This window comes from Astatotilapia calliptera, chromosome 3 (genome assembly GCF_964374335.1).
Source record: "Astatotilapia calliptera chromosome 3, fAstCal68.1, whole genome shotgun sequence".
Classification (NCBI taxonomy): domain Eukaryota; kingdom Metazoa; phylum Chordata; class Actinopteri; order Cichliformes; family Cichlidae; genus Astatotilapia; species Astatotilapia calliptera.
The window spans coordinates 48,335,039-48,355,872 of NC_137424.1; the positions used below are offsets into that span (position 1 = coordinate 48,335,039).

The following is a 20,834-nucleotide window of genomic DNA, read 5'->3' on the forward strand; positions in this document are numbered from 1 at the left end:
GATAGGTTGGAATACGGGGCTCAAAAAGTGGTGGAGGAGGCCCATAATCATCTCCCATCGCCATGTGTTTAAGAGCCAGATCATACGATGCTTTGATTTCTAAAAGTGGGGTGATCATGGTTCAAGAGTTGGCAGTTCATCTTGTAATTGGAAGGTTGCCGGTTCGAGCCCCGGCACCGACAGTCTCAGTCGTTGTGTCCTTGGGCAAGACACTTCACCCGTTGCCTACTGGTGGTGGTCAGAGGGCCCGGTGGCGCCAGTGTCCGGCAGCCTCGCCTCTGTCAGTAGCTTGCCATCACCAGTGTGTGAATATGTGCGTGTGAATGGGTGGATGACTGAATGTAGTGTAAAGCGCTTTGGGGGTGCATAGGGACTAAGTAAAGCGCTATACAAATACAGGCCATTTACCATTTACCATTTAAAAGTAGCTGGCGATTGTACACATGCAGACCAAGGGCATTTTGGCATAATATAGAAAAGGATAAAGCTAGCAGAAGCCAAAGCCAAGCTACAAGAGTTGATGGATGCAATGTCGACAGACGTGTCGCCGTGCATACTGCTGGCGCCATCTTGTCACATCATTGATCATCCTTTATAACACGGCACTGAAACAAAAAGCTGTCCAATCTTCAATCAACGGCATTGTGGGTCTTGCTGGCAAGGCATTTGATTGGAAACAGAGATGTAAGCTATCAAAGTGAGTCCTGCACGCTTACCAATGTAGAATCCAACCCTTGGTGGAGAGTAGACCTGGTAAATGTTTATAAAATTGGTGCTGTAATAATAACTAATAGAATGGAACTGGAAAACAGGTTGGATGGTGCTGAAATCTGGATTGGAAATTCATCAGAGATCAGTGACCATGAAAGCATGAGGTAAAAAAGCTTGATCCATATCCAGATAATAAATCTAAAATCATTATCATAATAATTTAGTTTCTCTGTTTCTTCTCTCTTTTTCCAATTCCTTCCAATACAGCTACGCGGTCATCTCTCACATTCCAAATCGACAGACAGTCCTAAGTCTCTGTGAGCTTGAAGTGTACTATGGTAATCAGTCTGTTTGTGATACAGACATTTGGTAGTTCACAGACTTCCAAGTCTGAATCCTTAATTTTTACTTTACAAGCAGACACGCTTTAGGGTAACCACATCAAATACCAAAGAACAAACAAATCAAGGTTTAATTTGGGGGTCATTGTGATTATCACAAAATACAGTGCATGCATTTTACAGTGATTATCTTTCTTAGGGTTGTAAACGTGTAGTGAGGGTGTGCTGGACACTGAGTCTGAATGGACCATGTTCAGCATCTGTATTGCTCAAGCCATTGCCCTAAGTTGCAGCCGCACGGTGGTTGGCGCCTGTCATGGTGGTAACCCCTGAATCAAATGGTGGACACCAGAGGTGAGGGGAGCCACCAGGTTGAAGAAGGAGTCTTATCGGGTTTGGTTAGTCTGTGGGACTTCGAAGGCAGCTGATATAGTACCAACAGGCCAAGTGGAACGCGGCGCAGGTAGTGGCTGAAGCAAAAACTCGGGTGTGGGAGGAGTGGCAGAGAGACCATAGAAAAAGACTTTCGGACTACCTCGAAGAGATTCTGGCAAACCTTCAGGTGACTCAGGAGGGGAAAGTGGTGTGCTATCTGCACTGTGTATAGCGTGGGTGTAGCACTGCTGACTTCGACTGAGAAAATTGTCGGGCGGTGGAAGGAATACTTTAAGGACCTCCTTAATCCCACTGGCAGGTCTTCTGTGGAGGAAGCAGAGTCTGGGGATGAGTTAAACAACTCCTTTGTTGCCGAGCCCCTAGGGTGGATGAGGTCAGCCCTGAGTTCCTGAAGGCTCTGGAAGTTGTACGGCTGTCTTGGTTGACACGCCTCTACAATGTTGCGTGGTGATCAGGGGTAGTACTCCTGGATTGGCAGACTGGGGTGGTGGTTTCCATCTTTAAGAGAGGGGACCAGTGTGTTCCAGCTATAGGGGAATCACACTCCTCAGCCTTCATGGGAAGGTCTATGCCAGAGTGCTGGAGAACAATGGAAACAACAACAACAATGATGAGAATTTGTATTAGACTACTTTTATTGTGAAAGTCATTTCAGAATAGCGAGAGTTCAAAGTTTACAAGACATGTATTGTCCCCAACATGGCACTTAAATTACCCTTTGACAGGGATACCAGCTAGCTACTATCAAAAAAACCTGTCTGTGATCCATTTTGAAAAAAAACTATTAATGCTTTAGATCGTAAAAAGGAGGACCCAAATGCAGCCATGCGTTGGCAGACCATTTTAATGTCAAAGTGAGCTATTAATTAACATTTTAGCAATTCTAAAAAGGTGAAACAAAAGGTTCAAAAAGGAAACTGAAAAGTATAAACTTACTAAAGCCTTTAAATTATTTAGAAACACACTAGCACTTTAAACCTCTGGAAGTGGAAACAGCTGGGGTGAACAAGACACACCTGAAAAAAATCACAGAGGAGGAGACAAGGGAAGTCAAGCAAAATTACAAGGAGCAATTACTATCAAAAATAAAAAATTACAAGGAGCAATTACTATCAAAAATAAAAAGCAGAAGAAAAGAAGAAAAGTAGAATAAAAAGTGAGATAACTAAATACGGAAAACACAAATGCAAGAATGAGCTTAATACACAAGGAGTAACACAAGAGGGTGCAACTGAGAGGGAACTAGATTCTAAAGCAATTGGGAACTAGGAACAAAACAGAGCAAAATAAAACAAAACAATACTAAAGAAGGATAGATGAAATATGTAATAAATGAGGAAATAAACTTGGGCTGAAGGACCTAGGACCATGACTATGACTATCTGTCAGAAACTTACATTTTGGTCCAGACTGACATTTGTGTCAACGTTGGCCATACACGATCAAAAAAAGCACAAAGACAGAACTGTAGTTTTTTTATTTTCAGAAATTTGTTTGACAGCCTTTTCATGACACACTATACATTATATTAATATAATATTGACGTACCCTTTCCATTGGTGTCAGGTGTGCTTCTATCTCACATATCAAAGCGGGTAAAACCTACACATTCCAGTGTGATGGAGGCAGGATGGAGGGTCGCTTTGTGAACGTGTTTCTTCCTGGACAGAAGATGACACAAATCCTGTGTGAAGTTGAGGTGTATGCTGCCCCAGCAGGTAGTCAAGTCAAGTCAAGTCAAGTTTATTTATAAAGCACATTTAAAAACAACCGAGGCTGACCAAAGTGCTGTACAATAAAATACAAATATAAAATACAATAAAACACAAGTACATAAAACACCTCACTGATAAAACAATAAATTAAAACAATAAGTTAAACCTTGCTAAAAGCCAATGAGAAGAGGTGAGTTTTAAGAGCAGTTTTAAAAGTTCCAAGGCTTGTGGAGAATCTGATGTGAGGAGGTAAACTGTTCCACAGTCTGGGTGCAGCCACAGCAAAAGCCCTCTCTCCCCTAGTCTTTAGTCTGTACCTGGGAACATCTAAAAGCATCAGGTCTGCTGACCTCAAAGATCTCCTGGGGCGGTAAATGCTAAGAAGCTCTGCCAGGTAAGGAGGTGCAGTACCGTTAAGAACCTTAAAAACCAGCAGTAAAATTTTAAAATCAATCCTAAAAGCAACTGGGAGCCAGTGGAGAGAGCAGAGGACCGGAGTGATGTGGTCTCTCTTTTTGGAACCGGTCAGCATGCGAGCAGCAGCGTTCTGCACCAGTTGGAGGTGATGCAGACACGAACGATCTAAACCAGCATAAAGGGAGTTACAGTAGTCCAGCCGTGAAGTAATAAAAGCATGGACCACCCTTTCTAGATCGTTCCTGGACAGGTAGGACTTGACTTTAGCTAAAATCCGTAGATGATAAAAAGATCCCTTGACTACGGAGCTGATTTGTTTATCAAATTTAAAAGCACTGTCAAAAGTAACACCGAGGCTCTTAATGGAGGAAGTACATTCGGAAGTTAGGGGTCCCATAAAGTCAAAGGAAAGGTCGGGGTCTTTAGGAAGCCCAAACACAATGACTTCAGTTTTACTTTCATTTAGATGTAGAAAGTTAAGAGCCATCCAAGTCTTAATGTCAGACAAACAGGAGAATAACGGCTGCAGAGAGTCCTTACAGTCTAACCTCAGAGGGAGGTAGATCTGAATGTCATCAGCAAAGGTGTGGAAGGACACATTATGTTTGCGCAGCACATCGCCCAGAGGGAGCAAATACAGAATAAACAGCAGGGGGCCTAGAATGGACCCCTGAGGTACACCACAAGTTAAAGGAGCTCTGGGAGATGACAGTTCACCGAGGTGAACAGAAAAACTCCTGTTATCCAGATAGGACTGGAAAAACTTTAAAACAGTACCTTTCAAACCGACACAGTGTTCTAGGCGGGATAACAGTATGTTGTGATCAACAGTGTCGAAGGCTGCTGTCAGGTCTAAGGTTACTAGGACAGCAGCACAACCAGAGTCTACAGTTAAAAGCAAATCATTAAAAACTCTCAGTAAGGCGGTTTCAGTGCTGTGACGAGCTCTAAAGCCAGACTGAAACTTCTCATAGAGACTGTTGTTGTCTAAAAATGACTGGAGCTGCCTGAGGACAACTCGTTCCAGTACTTTGGACAGAAAGGGCAGATTGGAAATGGGCCTATAATTGGAGAGTATAGATGGATCCAGATTAGGCTTTTTGAGAAGAGGTTGAACAACTGCATGCTTAAAAAGTGTTGGGAAACAACCAGAGCTGAGACAGGCATTGATCAGGACCAGAAGGACAGGTCCAACTGAGTCCAGGACCTGCTTCAGAAGACGAGAGGGAATAGCGTCAGTGGAACAGTTGGTAGACTTGACCTTGCAGACTGTTTCATGCAGCTGAGAAAGAGAGATTAGCTCAAACTGGTTAAAGGCAGAGTGGCACGAGGGAGAAACACAGGGGTTGAAAAGTGGAGGTGGAATGACAGACTGCAGGGAGGAAATCTTATTAACAAAGAAATATAAAAAGTCATTGCAGAGGGTGGCAGGAGGTGTGAGGCAGGTGGACATATGAGGATTAACAATGGAGTTTAAAACACGAAGCTGTCACAGTCCTGGGCCATGTTGGCCCAGTATTCTTAGTTCTCATGTATCTTTGTATTCAGTTCCCTGTTTAGGCTCTGTTTCCTGAGTTGCCCTGTTGTGGTGTTCCCTGAGTGCTTTCCCTTTATGACTCTACCCCCTGTGTGCCCCTCTGTGTATTCATGAGCCCTCGTCCCCTTTCGTGTTTATTCCGTGTCTCCCCTGCCCGTTATGTTGGTGTTCTACTCGTGCTCTCTCTCCTCCTGTCTGAACCTCTGTACTTCCTGTTTCGCCTCGCCCGTCTCCCCGCCAGTGTTGTGTTCACTCCTGCCATGTCTCGTGATTATTATCAGTGTCACCTGTGTTCCCCATGTGCTCCCACTCCGCTCGTTAACCCTTGGTGTATTTATGTCTGCGTCTCCCTCAGTGCTGTGTCGCGTTCTCCCTCATGTTGTGTGGATCTTCCTGTGTCTACCTGCGAGTGTTGGTTTACTTTCCCCAGTTTAGTTTTGTATTTCCTGTGTTCTGCCGTGCCAGCATTAAAGCTGTGTTTCTCGAGTTCATCCCCGTGTCTGTGAGTTTTGCATTTGGGTCCTCCTCCTGCTTGCCACACAGCGACCCATGACAGAAACAGAGTCTGAGGTTTATGGACATTACTGCTGACCAGGTTAGATATGTAGGAGGACTTAGCCTCTTTAGCAGCTTTCTGATAAGTTAAAAGAGAGTCTCTCAGGATATTGAAGGAGATTTGCAGCTTGTCCTTTTTCCACTTTCTCTCAGCACACCTGCAGGAGCGCCTGAGAGCACGAACAGAGTCTGTAATCCAGGGTTTGGGACGGAGTGATTTTAGGGGAGCGATGGAGTCCAGAATAGAAGTGCATGTTGAGTTGAAAAGAGCAGTTAAATCTTCTGCACACAGGGAGTCAATCCAGTCCACCGTGGAGAGCTCAGAGTTGTTGAAAGCAGCAGAGAACTGGGATGGTACATGGGTATTGATGATCCGGTGGCGGCGTGAAGGAGCTTTAACTGCAGCAACAGAACAATCTGCAGTGGCAGAAAACAGAACAGGAAGGTGATCAGAGATACACGCACTCTCACAGATTTCAGAGACGTGGATACTCAGGCCGTGAGACATGACGAGGTCCAGTGTGTGACCTTTTAAGTGATTGGATCTGATCTACTGAAACACATCTGCTTGTTACTGATTCATGTCTGTTTGTTTTTTTCAACAATTTAGTTGAGCCGCTTGAAAACATGGCTTTAAACAGACAAACAGTACAGTCACTGCTTGGCAATCAATTCGGGATAACCTCTAAATGACATGGTTTTGGGCTATTTTGACCCAGCATTTTCTGTTTCTTGTATTTTGGTGTTTTTTTTTTCTGTATTATGGTTTATTTTCTGATTCTTTAGTTGTCCTGTTTGGAATATTATAATCCCAAGTTTCAGTGTTATTCTGGTTAAGAGTTTGTTTTTAGGTTTAGTTCAGAGTCTAGTCCTGTCATGTTTCAGGGTTTTACTTTGAAGGTCCGTGTCTCATCTTAGTGTGTCCAGTGTTACTCTCCCCTGTGTTGTCATTATGTTTCATTCGAGTCAGCTGTGTCCTCATGTGTCTCCACTTCTCCTGATCACCCTGCAAACTCTGACACTAAAGGTGTTGATGGGTGCAGAAGTGGAATCTGGTCTGATGGGTGCTGTACCCATTCTGTGATACAGAAGTGGAGAGTAGACTGAGTAGACTTGTTGGCTGTCCACGAAGTCACTGCCACCATCAACCTACTACCCCACCGCCCTCCAACCCGATAACAAGGCAGTGTCTCTTGTGGAGGCCGCCCAAGTCTCTAGCGGTGATGGCAACGCTGGTCCGGAGGCCGGCCACCTGGCGAACCGGCACGACCGTGCAGACACAGCCGTGAACACCTATTCACTGCCGGCTGGACCGGCGTCCGTTGTTCCGGGACCCCAGGTCGCGCAGGTACCCCTGACACGGGGACCGCCGTGCCCCCGCGCGGCTCCTCCATCGTCTCTGGCTGGAGCGGCTCCTCTACCGCTCCCGGCTGGAGTAGCCACTCATGTAGCGGTTCCTCACCCAGCAGGCATGGACCCCCTCGCACCTCATCCACCGCTCCCTGCTGAAGCAGCCCTTCCCGCAGCGGCTCCTCTACCTCTGGCAGGTGTAGACCCTCGCATGCCTCGTGCGCCACCTCCAACTGGAGCAGCTCCTCCACTGCTCCCGGCAGGAGCAGCCCTTCTCCTGGCTGCTCCCCCTCCTCCGGCCGGCGCGGACCGTCTAGCCCCTTGTCTACCACCTCCGGCTGCTGAAGTGCCTCACATGGCTCCTCCACTACTTCACCACCCTCGGGACACCCCTGTGGGGTTGGCGCAGGCCCAGAGCAGTGCCGCCAGACCCCCAATCCTTTTTAAGTGATCTTGGTCTGGTCCCGCAGCTCTTCCTGCTGGCGACGCCTGCTCCCACTGGATGGCCACCATTTCGTATATGATCTGGGCCAGATCCCCCCCCCCCTTTCCTGGCTCTGGCGTGCACCCGTCGTGCCGCGTCCTGGGTTTCGGCACCAGTGTGGTGTGAATAAGGCACGGCAAGTCCACGGGTCACAGTTTTGAGCCATTTTATTGATTTGCGTCACACCACAAAAACACTAACCCCTGAGTTTTAACACCGCGGGCGTGATCTGAAGATGCCGTGCAGGTGCGTCCACACGGCACCACAGACCACGCCGAAAGAAAGGGGACGAAAAGCGCACAACTTGAGCTGATCTCTATGTATGACCTTCACTGAGCCACCTCTCTCTGGTTTGATTGTGAACACAGGAATGTCGGGGTGGTTCTGCTTCACCACCAACAGAACCCGGTCACCTGTGCAACAGAACCCGGTCACCTGACCAGAGCAGAGCGCCGTGGCACTTTCGATCATAGATTCTCTTCCCTTTCTTGGAGGCACCCTGTGCAGCTGAGTCTGCTACCTCTACAGCTGGCCTTAGGTTCTTGTGGTGATCGCTGACCCAGCCCCGCACATCTTTGCTCATTGTGGGCCAGTAATAGCTCCTCCTCATCATTCTGAGGGTACTCTTTGCACTGAAATGTCCCCCATGCTTATGATGGCTTTCATATACTTTATGTTGCAAGGTCTATGGGACAATGAGCTGCCTGATCTCTTCCCCATCATGGGGGTCTCTAACATGCCTATACAGCACACCTTTATAAAGCCTAAGGCGGTAAAGCTGATGGTAAACTCGCCTTGTACCAGGTGTTGACATGCACAGTTCAGCATGGCTCATTCCAGTGCCCTTCTCAACCACTTGGTAAACCGACCTAACAATGGGGTCATCTTTCTGTGCTGCCTCCAACTGATCCCAGCTCTGCCCCCTACAAGCTTTCCTACTTGTATTCATCACTCTGAGGGGAATTTTTCCACCAATGGTCTTTGCGAGTATGTTGGCGACTAATGGTCCCCTTGGCATCCCCACTTCTCTCGTCGCCTCGGCCAGCACTTGGAAGCCTAGCCTGTAGTTCATCAAAGCTCTTTTTCAAATCTTCTAGTTCAGACATCTTTACCTTAGCCTTCTTCAGCTCTATTCTTTATCACAGTGTAACAACCCCAAGCCAATAAGTTGATCCTGTTCGTGACGCCACTTGTGAGGGGCTACTAGCCCCGCTATGTAGGGGTGAAGAGGTGCACAGGTTGCCCTGAACAACTAAAGGGTGGTGGGATCTGAGTCCGTGACCCCCCCTAGTACAGTTGACCCTGATACTTACTTCTGTAAGAATGGTTTTAGCTGTCTGCAGCTACGACCATCTGCATGCATGTGCCCTTACATTTGCCACGTTGAGTTTTTTTGAGAGCTACAAATGTGGAATTTTCAATATATCTTCTAAAAAGAGTTTTACATTGTTTCTAAAACCTTTTTTCATTATTAAAAATTAGAAATAAAAACACAAAACAAAAAAGACACCCTTTTTTCCATAAATGAGGTTAAAGTTCTACATCCAAGCTTCTACTGCAAAGTGAAAAGTCTTGTGCCTTGCACTTCTCTCTTTTTTTAATTAATGGCTGTCAGTACAAATTTTGCAAATATATTCCTTTAAGAAACATGTCTCTACGTCCTTGTCCTTTCCTATTTGTATTTCTGCCATTCCCACATACACATCCATGAATACTTTCCCTATTCAGGCAACACTAACCGGATAGGTCCCAACGTTGATTTGTTTAGTAGTTAAATATGAAGGCTCACGATCTAGGTTCAGGATTCTGGGAGATACTGAAAGGCCCTACCCAACTCTCTTCTCATGAACAGTGAATTTTGCAAGTCAAAACATTCTTAGTAGACAAGGTCTTTAAGTCACAAGCTATGTGCCCTTGTATCTTCTCATTTGCATTGTGGCCATTACCACACAGGAAAAGGCCACAATAGACACTTTCTATAGCTTTCACTGAAAATGTGATAAACCTGCTTTAACATAAAGGTTAGTTATTTAACCTCCTGTGTTGATTAACAAGGAATTATCTAGAAAGGAACAGATCCCTCAGAGCAGACGAGTTGTTCTGGATGTCTGGACAGTCCATGGATTTCTTAAATTGGCCAGCACGGACTTCCTCTGGCAGGACTAGCCCTGTGAGGAGAACCTCAACTTCATCTGCCAATCAGGTTTGGCTTGCACTAAAATTATGCATGTGTGCATATGTTTTACAATACCTTAATCAGTTTACCGCATATTCCGTCAGCTTCTTTCATATTCTTTCATCATTACACATTTAGACTTCATGCTCACAGTAATAGTGGGTATACAAATATGTGAACTTGCAGTCCTTGATAATATATCTCATATTTTTTCAGATTCTTTAGAAGATGTATATATGACGTACAGGGAGTGCAGAATTATTAGGCAAGTTGTATTTTTGAGGAATAATTTTATTATTGAACAACAACCATGTTCTCAATGAACCCAAAAAACTCATTAATATCAAAGCTGAATGTTTTTGGAAGTTGTTTTTAGTTTGTTTTTAGTTTTAGCTATTTTAGGGGGATATCTGTGTGTGCAGGCGACTATTACTGTCAGGATCTGATGGCGCCCTGACCGGTCGACCTGCCAGTGTGTGTATATCTGTGTGCGTGTTTATGTGTCTCTTCTATCGCCCTGTCTTCCCCTCCGGCTCTGCTGTGATGTGTTAGGAGGTAACCTAGCAACAGGCTACCTCCGACCCAGAAGCTGCCACACCTGCAGTCAATCCACCAGCTGCTGCCAATCAACTACCATCTTCAGCAGGGCTACTTAATGGTGTGGCTGAGCGACAGACAGCGCTGGAGTATTGCACTAAGCCTGGTAGTGTTTTCGAGTCGCTAATGTTATTGAAGTACTGTCTGATCTTCGTACTCATTCTGCTGTCGTGTGTGTGTGTTCACCCAGGGATTGACGGAGGATTTACGGACACTAAGGAAGCGCTTGGAGAAGAGACGAGCACTCACTACCACGCACAGGCTTACACGGAAGGAGGGACGCACTATCACCATTGTTGCACATTTGAACTGTTGTCACCTTGCTGCACTGTCATTATTTCTGAGCTCCGCGCCTGAGTCCACTCTTTAACAACCGTGACAGAATACTCCAGCCAGCCATGGACTCAGTGGACTCAAACCCAGTTCAGCGAGAGCTCTCTGCTCAGGGCGAAGTTTTGGACCACCATGAGAGCATGATGAAACACATCATGAAGGAACAAACAGCGATGTGACAGGTGCTTGCAAACATTCAAGGTATGTTACGCCCGGCACCTCAGCTAAGAATCCACAACCCACTCCATCAGTAAGTGTGGCTGCAGCTTGCCCACTACCCTCTTCGCCTCCACCACCTCCACCTAGGCTAGAACATACATTACCGGTTCCGGAGAAGTTTGATGGAGATATAACAAAGAGTCGAGGCTTTCTGATGCAGTGTTCATTGATTTTCAGACAACAGACACAGGCTTACGGCTCAGATTGTGTGAAGATCACGCTTATGGTGGAACTGATGACTGGCCGGGCGCTGCAATGGGCACAAGCCGTTTTAAATATTCAACCGAATATCTCCTACCAGGATTTTCTGATCAAGTTCCGCTGTGTGTTTGATAAAGGAACGGATGCAGATGGCGCTGCTAATCGTTTGTTTACCCTAAAGCAGGGACGTAAGAGTGTCGCGGATTTCTCCATTGACTTTTGGATCCTGGCCAAGGAGACGGGCTGGGCAGAAAGCGCACTCCGGGGAGCCTTCCTGAACTGCCTAAACGAAGAACTCAAACGTGAGTTAGCTACAAAAGAGCTACCTAAACCCCTTAGCGCTTTGATTAATATGTGCATTCAACTGGATAATCATATGAGAGAGTTTGGGAGATGGGCAGGTGAAGGATGACGGCTGGCAGGGGGCGCCGATGCGCCTACCGGGTTGCTTCCTTCTCACTGGCGAGAGGAAGAAGAAGACCCAGCGGAGGATGAGGAACAGCCGATGCAGCTGGGCCGGGCTCGGTTCAGTGCTTCCCATCGGAGGAGAAGACAGCGCACGGGTGAGTGCTTCGTGTGTGGGAAAAGGGGACACTGGGCTGATACCTGTCCGAAGCGAGTAAAAGACTCCGCCCGCCAGTAGCTGTGGGGATACTGGCGGGTGCTACGGCTAACTCTGTTCCCCATCTCAGTTGTCCGGCCAAGCTGATTTTTCATTCCCTTACTCACCCGTGTTGCGCGCTGATTGACTCTGGAGCTGAGCAGAGTTTTTTGGATGAATCACTACCTCATAAATTAGCCGTACCCATTGTTTCTCTCCCTGAACCTCTCCAGGTTTCGGCTCTTGACGGCAGCCCTCTGACTACGGTCACTCACCGCACTCGAACCATCACACTCACCCTCTCTGGCAATCACTCGGAGCAGCTCAGTTTGTTTCTTTTTAAATCTCCTGATGCTCCCCTTGTGTTGGGCTATCCCTGGCTGCAACAACATAATCCGCAGATCGACTGGGCCACGGGCCGTATTTCGGGGTGGAGCGGTCAGTGTCACGCTTTGTGCTTGCGTTCCGCGACTTTTGGTGCGACGGTCACTGGCTCCGCGGAGCCTGTTGCGCCTCCTGATTTGTCTGGTGTTCCGCCTGAGTATCATGACCTGGCCCAGGTTTTTAGCAAAGACAAAGCCTCCTCACTTCCGCCCCATCGCCGGTACGACTGTGGCATTGATTTGATTCCCGGCGCTCCCTTGCCCACCAGTCGGCTTTATAACATCTCCAAGCCCGAGCGGGAGTTGATGGAACGGTACATTAATGACTCCTTGGCGGCCGGCATCATTCGACCCTCCACTTCCCCTTTGGGCGCGGGATTTTTCTTTGTGGCGAAGAAGGACAGGTCGCTCCGGCCGTGTATCGATTTCCAGGGTTTGAATAAGATCACGATCAAGAACAAGTACCCCTTGCCCTTGCTGGCGTGCGCCTTTGAGCTCCTCCAGGGCGCCACGGTTTTTTCCAAATTGGACCTCCGCAATGCTTACCACCTGGAGCGGATTCGTGAAGGGGATGAATGGAAAACAGCGTTCAACACTCACCTTGGACATTTCGAGTACCTGGTGATGCCTTTTGGGCTCACGAATGCCCCTGCTGTTTTCCAGGCTATGATTAATGATGTGCTGTGTGATCTCATTAACCACTGTGTTTTTGTCTACCTAGACGACATCCTTGTGTTTTCCCGGAGCCCAGCAGAACATGTGGAGCATGCTTATTGGAGAATCGCCTGTTTGTGAAGGCTGAGAAATGTGAGTTCCATGTTCCAACTGTGTCTTTCCTGGGCTTTGTGGTGGAACAGGGGCGGCTGCGTGCGGACCCAGCTAAGGTCAAGGCGGTGGTTGAGTGGCCAGTGCCCAAGAATCGCAGGGAGTTGCAAAAATTTCTGGGATTTGCCAACTTCTACAGGCGCTTCATTCGCAACTTTGGCAGGATTGCTTTGCCTCTGACTGCTCTTACCTCTCCCAAGTTGTTGTTTCAGTGGTCTCTGGATGCTCAGCGGGCTTTCGCTCAACTGAAGGCTCTGTTTTCATCTGCGCCTGTGCTGGTACAGGCTGACCTGGAGCTCCCATTCTTCGTGGAGGTGGATGCTTCCGACTCAGGGGTGGGGGCCGTCCTCTCGCAGCGGGTGGCCGGTAAGATGCATCCCTGTGCCTTCTTTTCTCGCCGGTTGTCGCCCGCAGAGCGGAATTATGATGTTGGTGACCGGGAGCTTCTCGCTGTTAAAATGGCCCTGGAGGAATGGCGTCACTGGCTGGAGGGGAGCAAGTATCCAGTGGTGGTGTGGACAGACCACAGAAATTTGGCATACCTCCAGGCTGCGAAGCGCCTTAACGCCCGACAGGCCAGGTGGGCCCTGTTCTTCGCTCGCTTAGACCTTACCATCACTTACAGACCCGGGTCTCGCAACGCCAAGGCTGATGCGCTGTCTCGAAAGTTTACGCCTGAGGCCAGGGGCGATGACAAGGACTTGCCCATCTTGCCTCCATCTTGTTTCATCGGCGCTTTGACCTGGGAGATTGAGCGGGTTGTGCGGGACGCCCAGCGACAGGAGCTGGATGCTGGCACGGGCCCGGAGGGCAAGCTGTTTGTTCCTGCGTCCACACCTCCCGTTTTGCCTGCCATCCGGGTAAGAACCACACCGTCTCTTTTCTTGTTTTGGTGGCCCATTCTGTTGCAGGATGCTGGGGAGTACGTGGCGGCTTGTCCTGTGTGTGCTAAGAACAAGATGCCAACCTCGCCGCCTGCTGGCCTCCTACGCCCTTTGCCTGTTCCCATGCGTCCCTGGTCGCATGTTGCTCTGGACTTTGTTACGGGACTGCCTCCGTCCTCAGGTAACACTGCTGTAGTCACTATTGTTGACCGGTTTTCCAAGGCTGCCCACTTTATAGCCCTGCCACAGCTTCCTTCTGCTCTGGAGACGGCTCGCCTTCTCACCCAGCATGTTTTTCGGCTCCATGGCATTCCTCGGGACATCGTGTCTGATCGTGGTCCCCAGTTCACGTCCCGGGTGTGGAGGGAGTTCTGTGCGGAACTAGGGGCTCAGGACAGCCTGTCCTCGGGTTTCCATCCCCAGACCAACGGCCAGACGGAACGGGCTAATCAGGTGCTGGAGGCTATGCTGCGCTGTGTGATCTCCTCCAACCAATCAACGTGGAGCGAGCAGCTCGCATGGGTGGAATATGCGTACAACTCCAGTACGTCGGCGGCCACCGGTGTGTCCCCGTTCGAGGCGTCCTTGGGCTATCAAGGACGCTTCTTTTCCCCGCTTCTTTCCATCCCCGCTTCTTTCCATCTCTGAGGGAAAATTGGCCGTTCCATCCGTCCAGCTCCACATGCGGCGCTGTCGGAGAGCGTGACGCGCCGCCAGAGCGGCCCTCTTGAGAACGGCGGCCCAGAACAAGAGACTGGCTGATCGCCGCCGCGTCCCGGCACCGGACTACCAGGTGGGCCAGCGGGTGTGGCTCTCGACCAAGCATGTTTCTCTCAGAACTGAATCTAAGAAGCTTGCTCTTCGGTTCATTGGCCCATTTCTTGTCCAAACTGTGTTGAATCCAGTGACGGTTCGGTTGAGCCTGCCTCGTAACATGCGAACTCACAATGTTTTTCATGTCTCGCAGGTGAGGCCTGTTTGGACCAGCCCGCTGTGCCCGCCTCCCGGGCCCCCGCCACCCGCCCGGATTATCGACGGCGCCGGCGTACTCCATCACCCGCATTATGGATGCCCGGTGCCGCAGTAGGGGCTTTCAGTTTTTGGTGGATTGGGACGGTTATGGTCCGGAAGAGCGTTCCTGGGTGCCGCGGTCTGCAATTCTCGATGACGCCATGGTGAGAGAATTCCGCCGCCGGCACCCTGACAAGTTTGGTAGGTCGCCGGGTGGCTCCCATTAGAGGGGGGATACTGTCAGGATCTGACAGCTCCCTGACCGGTCGACCTGCCAGTGTGTGTATATCTGTGTGCGTGTGTATGTGTCTCTTCTATCGCGCTGTCTTCCCCTCCGGCTCCGCTGTGATGTGTTAGGAGGTAACCTAGCAACAGGCTACCTCCGACCCGGAAGTGCTGTCGCCCGGAGCTGCCACACCTGCAGTCAATCCACCAGCTGCTGCCAATCAACTACCATCTTCAGCAGGGCTACTTAATGGTGTGGCTGAGTGACAGACAGCGCTGGAGTATTGCACTAAGCCTGGTAGTGTTTTCGAGTCGCTAACGTTATTGAAGTACTGTCTGATCTTCGTACTCATTCTGCTGTCGTGTGTGTGTGTTCACCCAGGGATTGACGGAGGATTTACGGACACTAAGGAAGCACTTGGAGGAGAGATGGGCACTCACTACCATGCACGAGCTTACACGGAAGGAGGGACGCTCTATCACCATTGTTACACATTTGAACTGTTGTCACCTTGCTGCACTGTAAATAAATGCACTGTCATTATTTCTGAGCTCCGCGCCTGAGTCCACTCTTTAACAACCGTGACAATTACTGTGCATAATTATTAGGCAACTTAACAAAAAACAAATATATACCCATTTCAATTATTTATTTTTACCAGTGAAACCAATATAACATCTCCACATTCACAAATATACATTTCTGACATTCAAAAACAAAACAAAAACAAATCAGCGACCAATATAGCCACGTTTCTTTGCAAGGACACTCAAAAGCCTGCCATCCATGGATTCTGTCAGTGTTTTGATCTGTTCACCATCAACATTGTGTGCAGCAGCAACCACAGCCTCCCAGACACTGTTCAGAGAGGTGTACTGTTTTCCCTCCTTGTAAATCTCACATTTGATGATGGACCACAGGTTCTCAATGGGGTTCAGATCAGGTGAACAAGGAGGCCATGTCATTAGTTCTTTCTTATTTCTTCTTTTATACCCTTTCTTGCCAGCCACGCTGTGGAGTACTTGGACGCGTGTGATGGAGCATTGTCCTGCATGAAAATCATGTTTTTCTTGAAGGATGCAGACTTCTTCCTGTACCACTGCTTGAAGAAGGTGTCTTCCAGAAACTGGCAGTAGGACTGGGAGTTGAGCTTGACTCCATCCTCAACCTGAAAAGGCCCCACAAGCTCATCTTTGATGATACCAGCCCAAACCAGTACTCCACCTCCACATTGCTGGTGTCTGAGTCAGACTGGAGCTCTCTGCCCTTTACCAATCCAGCCACGGGCCCATCCATTTGGCCCATCAAGACTCACTCTCATTTCATCAGTCCATAAAACCTTAGAAAAAACAGTCTTGAGATATTTCTTGGCCCAGTCTTGATGTTTCAGCTTGTGTGTCTTGTTCAGTGGTGGTCGTCTTTCAGCCTTTCTTACCTTGGCCATGTCTCTTGAGTATTGCACACCTTGTGCTTTTGGGCACTCCAGTGATTTTGCAGCTCTGAAATATGGCCAAACTGGTGGCAAGTGGCATCTTGGCAGCTGCACGCTTGACTTTTCTCAGTTCATGGGCAGTTATTTTGCGCTTTGGTTTTTCCACACGCTTCTTGCGACCCTGTTGATTATTTTGAATGAAACGCTTGATTGTTCGATGATCACGCTTCAGAAGCTTTGCAATTTTGAGACTGCTGCATCCCTCTGCAAGATATCTCACTATTTTTGACTTTTCTGAGCCTGTCAAGTCCTTCTTTTGACCCATTTTGCCAAAGGAAAGGGTGTTGCCTAATAATTATGCGCACCTGATATAGGGTGTTGATGTCATTAGACCACACCCCTTCTCATTACAGAGATGCACATCACCTAATATGCTTAATTGGTAGTAGGCTTTCGAGCCTATACAGCTTGGAGTAAGACAACATGCATGAAGAGGATGATGTGGACAAAATACTCATTTGCCTAATAATTCTGCACTCCCTGTCCATATTTAGTTATAAAGTTCTTTTTTTATTATTCTCAAGACCCCAGTGATGAATTGTTGATTAGGATTGGGAAATTCAGAACTGAACAATCAAAACAGTAATACAAAATAACATATATAAGGAGTGTTTTTGTTTTTGCAAGCACATTAACCTTCTCTTATTAGTGAAATCCTCGAAACTCTAGTTTCAGGGAAACTGAAGATGCTGTGTTTGATTAGCAACTATTAACACACCCAAACGGTTAGGTGAGGCTCAGTAGCGATTCACCTGGTTATACTTGTCCTTCTTGCCTGACGTGAGACTGTTGTTCAACATGGGTTTTAAAGTGACAAATTAAGAGGTTCATTCGAAGATGTGTATGGAGGATAAATGACAAGTAAAAGACATCTTGATAAGACAGTTCTATAAATACAATGAGAGCTATCTGAGATAATGAAAAGAGTGACACACAGGTGGAAAAAATGACAGCTGAAGAGAATAGGGGCAGAGCAGACAATCATAATGGAAACAAAGGAACAGAAAGTAAAACGAGTCACACACACACCAAAAAAAGAGAAAATGAAAAGGAGACAAAACAACACTGAGTACTTCAGGACCAGGAAAAGTACAGTCTGTACTTAAGTAGAAGTACAGGTACTTGTTTTAAAATTTACGATTGGTAAAAGTTGAAGTATTGAATCAACTTCTTTACTAAATTAAAAGTGAGAAAGTAGAGGCTCTTAAATATATTTAAAGTTAAAAAAGTAGCTCTTGATGACGTTCCTATCAGCTATTTTTTTGCAAAAGTAACTGAAACTTGTGCTATATTACTGTAATACAATTATAATCATGAGAATATAAAATATTTTAAAAGTCTAGGTTGTAGTTGTAATGAATGAATTCACCTTGAATCAGTAAAATGAGAGGAAAAACTGATTTTTCAGTTGTCTCAGTTGATTTCCATCCTCTACACTGACTGTATATGGTTCATATTATTGTTATACTAGACCGTATAATGCTGGTGTGAAGGTGGAATTCAGTGTATGAAGTCATATTAATCTTTACTACTGTTAATATAACCTACCACTGACCATGAACATCAGTCCAACACACCTTTCTTTATTTTAAATCCATCACAGTACAGAAAAGGGATTTGTTTATCCTGCACTAAACAGTGAGGTTTTTCATGCAAACGTTAAATAAGACAAAGTCATTATACCTTTGTTTGTTTTGCAGGATGTTTCAAAATATTTAAAAATAGCTTTGGGTTTCCAGTTTATCAAACACCACCTTACGTTAAATAAAAACTCTAATCGCCCTCTCCTGGCCTGTCTTTCCGATCGTTTTCCCTCTCTGAGTGAAGTTGGCTTTCGTTCTTTAATCTTCCTGTGAAATACAGCAGCTGCACAATTAACTAGCGACACACTGTGCAACAAAATGCACATACAGTAAAGTCTGCTGATATTTGTAGAGCTGTAAAAACATTGCACTTGAAATTACCTACCACTTTAAAAACGTTCATCCCCTTATCCTAATTGTCCTTTATGGGGTTCTGTATGGTAAAAGGTAGAGAACACTTCATCTGGCAGGACCAATTCTGTGGAAAGCACCTCAACATTATCTGCCGGTCTGGCTGGGCTTACAGTACATCATGTTAATGCATGTGTGCAAGTATTGTACAAACATTGCCTACCTAATTCCTTTACCTCCTTTTTCCTTCAGATGCTATGGATGACGTGCAAAGAGTATACTTCTACAGCACCAAGAATGCATCAAGTAAATAGTAAAGGAGAATGACATACTAACAATGGAATGTTTAGCTTATTTAGAAGAACTTTTTTGCACTCCTATAATTATGTACACTCTTCTGCACAAAAAACATGTTTGTCTGGTTCATAACTCTTGCTCATAGTAATTTTACTTGTACTAAATATTTGTGCTTATTACTAAGTTAAATATCCCTCCGCAGCAAATGTAATACATTGCTATATTCAGCAATATATCACATTATTAACGGGTATTTCTTGTTGTGTTAGAGGCTTTAACATTAAAATGTAGATTACACTTGAGAAATGCAACAACACAAATGGATGTTTTTAAAAGGTAATAAAGTTTGCATTTAAACAGCAGCGGATATGGTTGTGCGTAGGGATGCACGATATTAGGAAAACCTGCAATGTGCGATTACTGTGATCAATATTGTGATAACAATATGACTTGCAATAAAATAAATAGCAAAAAAACAAACAAATATATAATTTCCGTTTTAACAACAGTTTTATTTAAAGAAAGCTGCTGTATTAGCAGTGTAACAACAAAGTGCACTTTAGCATTGAAACATTGCCCCCATAAAAAATTTTCTGAGGCTTGAATTCTGAAAGATATACTTTCCGGTGTCTATAATTAGTTTTAAATAAACATAACTTAAATTATACTGCAAATTATCTCAATGTAGTTCTTCATCATTTTACCACTCACCAAGTAGTTATGATGTAAGTCAAAACTGGAGAGGAAACTTTACTAGATTAAACTATAGGTAAGAACCTGTTTGCTGTGGAAACACACCAAAGAACAATTGTCTGCCTTTGTGGTAGTACTGGCCAAGACTAATATTATCAACAATTAAGAACAATGTAGGTAGTGTATGTTTGTACTTTTTTGGAAAAAAGAAGGTTTCTTTATCTTGCATTCATCCTTCCTGAGTGGATGTTTTTTATGGCAAGTTCTTGGTAAGAAAAACCAACATGTTAACTTTCCAAGGTTTTAAACATGTGCGCTGACATGTTACTATGTTTCCTGATGTACTAAAAAAATCTCTCTGAAGGTGAGCTACTTGCAGGTATGCAGAGATACTTCCTTGCAAGCTTGGTTACCTGTGGGAATGTAAATTGGTGGAGTTTCCACCATGCCAAGAGGTCTTCCTTACTGTCTATGGCTGTTGATAGCAAGTGGCTGCTAAGCTCAGCTTCAACAGCTTATGAAACATGCATAAAAGAGGAGGTAGGGATTGGAGATGCCTTGAAGAAACTGCCCAGTGACCTTTTTGCATTCTTCAGGGGAGGATTGGGTGGATCATTTGTCTGGGCCTCTGGTTCAGCGGAGCTTCTCTCCTGGAACAGAGAGCAGAATACAGGAAAAGTAAACATTTTGGACTAAATATGAATTGAAAGGTTTTATATATAAGCATGCATGAATACCTTCTCTGCCACTGCTTCCATTTCTGACATCACTCTGGTCTTGATGTCTGAGACTCGATCAGTGCTGATATAGCTGACTTTAAATCTGGGATCCATGAAGCATGCCATGTCTAGAAGTTCCTGGGTTTCTGGATTTTCATATTTAGTAATCAGGTGGTCAAGGATTTTCTTCTTAATTCATTTTGTCAAATCACTGTCTTCTTACTTCTCTGCAAGCACCGACGTCTTCATCAGATGAAGGACCGGTTTTACATATGAAACACTAATGTAACTCTCACCACATTAGGAGTCTGTCAACATGCCTGGTTGACAGACTCCAGTACCTCAAGATCCTGCCAAGTAGGAATCAAGTGTCTTGATTTCTTGTCTGCTGAGATGACATCAGAAATGGCCCGCTGCTGCTCCAGGACTCTCTCGATCATCTTCTGCCTGGAACCCCACCTGGTTGGGCATTCTGTGATGAGTGTGTGCTCTGGCAGGTTAAGCTTCTGCTGTGCTTTTTTCAGAGCCATCTTTGCTTTCCAGCTGTGGCAAAAATGTCCAACTAACATTTTTCAAAGTCCAATGGCTCAGGCATTGCGGCATCATCTTTGACAGAATTTTCTGGAGAAAGAAGAGGAAACAAAAAAACAGTACTGTTTAAAACCTGTTTGTAAAAACGAATTGAAACGTATAACTAAAGTTGTCTAAAAAAAAAAGGTAACATTATCCTTATCAAT

The 20,834-nt window shown here is 46.1% G+C and overlaps 1 long non-coding RNA gene across 1 annotated transcript; it reads right to left on the reverse strand.

The window, feature by feature from the left end:
* Positions 1 to 1,165: 1,165 nt before the first annotated feature.
* On the reverse strand, positions 1,166 to 18,208 carry LOC145421320 (uncharacterized). The gene is made up of 2 exons (XR_013902659.1): positions 18,138 to 18,208; positions 1,166 to 2,027 (listed from the first exon to the last, which is right to left on the reverse strand). It is a non-coding gene; the product is annotated as an uncharacterized LOC145421320 (long non-coding RNA).
* Between the last annotated feature and the right edge of the window lie 2,626 nt (positions 18,209 to 20,834).